Source organism: Plectrocnemia conspersa, unplaced genomic scaffold (genome assembly GCF_051122295.1).
Source record: "Plectrocnemia conspersa isolate PC_06_02 unplaced genomic scaffold, ASM5112229v1 ptg000014l, whole genome shotgun sequence".
NCBI lineage: Eukaryota > Metazoa > Arthropoda > Insecta > Trichoptera > Polycentropodidae > Plectrocnemia > Plectrocnemia conspersa.
Genome location: NW_028277178.1, coordinates 11553074 through 11558412, shown reverse-complemented (window position 1 = coordinate 11558412; position 5339 = coordinate 11553074). Strand labels below are relative to the sequence as shown.

The 5339-nt window shown below is 30.8% G+C and overlaps 1 long non-coding RNA gene across 1 annotated transcript; it reads right to left on the bottom strand.

Annotated features, from left to right (window-relative positions):
• Positions 1 to 203: 203 nt before the first annotated feature.
• Positions 204 to 1560, bottom strand: LOC148226205 (uncharacterized). The gene is made up of 3 exons (XR_015812283.1): positions 1384 to 1560; positions 1016 to 1322; positions 204 to 935 (listed from the first exon to the last, which is right to left on the bottom strand). It is a non-coding gene; the product is annotated as an uncharacterized LOC148226205 (long non-coding RNA).
• Between the last annotated feature and the right edge of the window lie 3779 nt (positions 1561 to 5339).

Below are 5339 nucleotides of genomic sequence, written 5' to 3'. Positions count from 1 at the left end.
AACGCTTTTATTTAATAATAAAATTTTGCTACGCGACAATAATTTTCATTAATTCGTCATTTGACTGAATATAAATAATCGGATTGCAAATTAACTAGGTGTGTTATAACTATGTTAACTTAAATATATACATAATACATAAAGAATACATTGATTAAACTAGATAAACAATCTTCGTAATGAAATCTTCAAATTTTGAATTCCCGGCGACGGGCTCCGAGGCCGAAAAGTGAGTTTTTCCTTTTGTAAATAATCAGATTGCAACTTAACTAGGTGTGTTATGACTATGAAAATTAAATATATACATAATGTGTTGAGGATTAGAATAATACATTGATTAAATTAGATAAACAATCATAAAACAATCTTCGTAATGAAATATTCAAATTTTGAATTCCCGTCGCCGGGCTCCGGGGCCCAAAAGTGAATTTCTCCTTTTATATTACATAAACATTATCATTGCTTCCGATTTAATGCACAATTTTAAACGTGAACGTGTAATATATCCTTAGTATGTATGAGGATTGAAAGTTAATGTCGATCAAATCGGCGCTGTCGCAGTGGACGACAGCGCCGATTTGATTTACAGCTTATAAATGTGTATTTCCTTGGATGTTATCTAATAACGACATTTTACAATGATTATAAATATGTGATCGCAAACCTGGAATAATCGATAGCCAAAATATCTAAGAGTGGGTTATTTTTAATTCCGATGTGGCAAAATATGTTCAATTTTTGTTCTGTGCCATCATTCCTCTTTCGGAATAGCCAAATTTAAGATATTCAGTTACATCAAGTTTATGTAGTATGTTCTTTATAAAAAGATAATACTTGCTGACAGTGACTTCAACATGAGAAGTTTCACTCTTTGTTTATATATACCAATTCTACGTTGTAGCCATATAGGTCATCAAATTGTTCCATCATTGCTTCTGAAAAATAATTAAAAAACAATAAGAGTAAACATTGAACACATTATTACTACTAATATAATCCATAAATTAAATTTAACCGACAACTGAAGAACAAAATTGATGTACTGTAGAGGATTAAACACGTAGATTGACATATCTTCATCTTCTTCAAAATAGTCGCAATATGTCATACATTAATTGTTTGCCATACGTAAATGTTATTAGATCTCTCATTGATTCTGAAAATTGACTGTAAACGATACTATATATTGGGTAAAAAGTAACTTTTTGTTTACACTAATATGAGATTTTTCATTATTACTACCATTGTAATATGTTTAATTAACTTTGGCATGTATATCTTCAATTGCCAAATCACTGCTGTTTGTCTTTTAATATTAGATCCTAGAAAGTCAATAGTAATTAGAATAACCGTGATATAGTATTCATATAACCAAACACTTACTGGCACACTCATAATTTTTAGTTTCGATATAGTCTATAATTCCAATGGTAAATCACTTTGAATCATCTTCAATTGTAACTTTGTAAGAAGAAGAATGCTGCGATTATAACATATTTCACTGTTTATTTAATCGCACTAAGCTGTATCCCGGCGCGCGCTTGACTGATGACAAGAACTGTCACATATAAGAAATTCCGGGGAATACCGGTAATGGTATTTCCCCGGCGCGCTTGAGAACGAACTACAAAATTGATTTTATCGATTTAAATTGTAAAACACTTATCAATATATGTATAAAAATCATCCAATTCTAAAAAAAATATTTTTTAAAATATGTTTAGTTTATACGGTATTTAAAATATAATTTAAATAATGTGAATTTTTTATTAGCTTCTCTTAACAGAAAAAATGTGTACTTAAATTTTGGCAAACGTTGCCAATTTAAAGTATTAGTTTTTAGAGAATTTTTAAAATTTCGCTTGAAAAAACATTTTCAACAAAAAGGGGCAAAGTTTCAAAATAAGTACTATTCATTACCAACCAACTACTAAACACATAGTGTTATAAAAATCCCTCTTACTGACGCCTTCGAAAGGAAACTACACAAAATTGTGTAACACTAATTTAAATATTTTTTAAATTATAAAGTTTTAGAATAAAATTTCAAGATTTATTCAAAATATTTTTTTCAACTTTAAAAATATTTTAATTTTATTATGGATTTTAAATATTCTTAATTTATTATAGATTTTAAATATGTTTAGTTTATTATTAATTTTAAATAATGTCATAACTTTTTGCGAAATAATGAAATTTCAGTATAACGAATCTTTAATTTGTCCCCGAAAAACTTTCATACAAAATGTTTTCATTGTAACGAAGACTGATCTCAGTATAACGAAATATTTTGATCCGAATTTAAGAATGACGTTATAACTTGACAAATATTTTTAAGAATTCAGTTCATCATTGGCGTGTGCCAGATGTGTTCAAAAGCGACATTGCAGGTGTTTCGCTGACCCTCAAACTTTTTTTATAAAACATTTTTTTCACAAATTTTATTGTGTTTCATACATTTTCCTTAAACAAGGACAAAAAACGATCTGTCAACCTTATAAGAGGTTATTTTGATGCTGTAGTAATATAGTAATTAAAAATAAAATAAAAATATATCATCTTCCTTACATTCAATATAACGAATTTTCAGTACACCAAAATTTATTCATTGGTTCCGTGAGCTTCGCTGTATTGAAATTTCATAGTACAATTTTTAATTTATTATTATCTAGCCAAGTTTTAAACCTATTCATAAATGATATACAATATTTAGATTTATCATTAAATATCCAAGTTTCAATATAACGATAAAATCTAACGTTGTAAATCTAATAAATAATATAAAATTTTTTCTTCTGGAAATATTTAGTCAAGTTGTAAACCTATTTTCAAATGAATTGAAAATGTTAAGTACTTTTTTATAGATTGAACTATTTTGTCTATCATTGAAAATCCTAAATAGTAATGTCCAATTTGAACCATTAAATTTTAAAAAATATTTTAAAAAATCAGAACGAAGCAAAAATTATATTTAAAACCCAAAAAGTTGAGGGTCCGGTATTCGCACACTCGCTAGCTATCGGTACCTCACGATAGTGAGGTACCGACAGCTAGTATCTATTAAATATCTCGGCTTAGTTATATGAGCTCTTGTGTATATCTGGTGGAAGTTTTTAATGAAAGTTCCTGTTGGAAGTGTCTGTTATATACTCTGATCGAGATAGTGGAGGATCTTTTGTTTTGCCTACTCTCTACGTCAGATCAATTGATCTAACATAACTCAATGAATTGCAACGAATTAAGTTAAGTCCCAGAGTTTTCGTCATATGATATAGTTAGACATTTCATAGTTAGGGTTGACGATAGAGATTATTATTATACATTATGTACACATTATTTATACTTTAAACCGTTCTAAAAGTATCTCGATTAAATCCACTAAGTGCGTGGTGTAGTCCGGACAAATGTTCGTATGACGTGACGCATTCGACGGACGTAACTCCGGTGTGAAAAAAATGGCACAATCCCCGTGATTAATATGAGCCACCCCTACCCCTGTCTAAAAGCCGACCCACACACGTCTGATTAACTAGTCAATCATGTAAATGGAACGGAATTGATTGTCGTTTGCTCCGTGTGCCTTTCGATCGCGGTCATCAATAAAATTATTCTTGGTACGTTTCACAGGCTGAAATGGGCGTCGCGACGACCGGCTCCCCTAAAAGTATCTCACTATCTCAGTATTTCTTCTACGTCAGTGAATTTTCAAAATAAATATGGTCCATTTGATATTATTTTTAAGTCAATGGCATTTGAAGGTTGGCGAATATTATCAGGATCGGTCGAATAGATACATACTATTCTGATAGAAGTCTGACTTAAGTTTTATTTCATTGGATTCGTGCCATAGAACATCTAAAAACGTTTCGAAATACAATTAATATTGAAAAAGTAATAACTAGAAGATGGTAAAAATTAAAACGTTTTTGGAACTGTTTTCAACACTCCCGTTTCCAATTAATGTCAAGTATCAGGCTTCAATTGCAGCAAAGTTGTGTTCGCAATGTGTGTGTAGTGTATAGCTGAGGATAGAAACTGCTCCTGAACTTTATCACTATTAGTTTCTGAGTATGACAATGATGGTTTCTGATTATGAATTGATGTTCATAGCAAAAAAAAGAGTGGAGGACCATTTAAAGTCACCAATTAACTAATAAAGAAAATCATTTTGATAAACATATAACGTTAATTACGGTTCGTTCAATATTATATGTATAAGTTTCTTCTAAGCAAAATGAGAAACTGCTGCTAAAGTTCATCGTCAACTTGTTTCTGTTTAAAGCAATATCGTTATGTATGTGCAAAATGTAGTAAAATGGTGTCATAAATAAAAATAAAATTGACGTCATTAATAAAAGTTAAGCGTATTGCCAGTCGCTGACTTCAAAAATAAAGTTGACTTCAATTGATTTTTTTATAAAGAAAATAACATTATGTGTGAAACGCATGAAATTACTCGCGAATAATTTAATACATATTTTCAGAATATCTTTGATTGCCGATTAAGATGCAATTTAAGTTATTTTGTAAGTAAACATAACACTTAAATAGTTGTTATATTAACCATCTTTACAATTATTCGCAATTTTGAGGCCACCATAACGACCACTTGAAGATCAAAAAGAAAAATCTGATACACACATCATATATTATAATAAAGGTCTCAGAAGCACAAAAACTACTCTTTAGCTAAGCATACACGCACAGATATGTCCGACGGACACAACGACAGACCTGTCCAAGCTTCGCCACGCATACAAACTGTCTGAATTCAGACATCAGCCTTACATACGTGTTTTAGGTGATTCTGCATTTCAACTAAACAAGCCTAGAAGAATAACTAATGACGATTGGCGTCAAAACAATAATTAATTACACGGTATACAATTATTTTTAACACACGAATTTAGTTTACAATACATGATGTATTGATAAAAAAAATGTCAAAAAACACATATTCAACAGTAATAATATTGAGTGACCGATGGGTCATAAAGTAATAAAATCTTATCACCAAAATCTTACTTTAGACGTTTTCTGATGGCGGCAACTTTGGCGCAAATTAATAATTGCTCGGGGCATAAAATCACTTATGGGACAAATTTAAAAAAAAATACTGGTAACCATCGGGTGCGGGTTCTTGGATCTGCCTGTCCGTGTCCGATGAACAGACACATCTATGTCTTTTCTCACCGCATGCGATCGAATTTGTCCGCCAGACACCCGCGATGGGCAGATCCGTCGGATGTGTCCGCGCGTGTAAGGCCAGCTTTTGTATAAGAAGAGGTGCGTTAGATATAAAACGTTAATATAAAATTGTATAATCCATCAGAAACAAA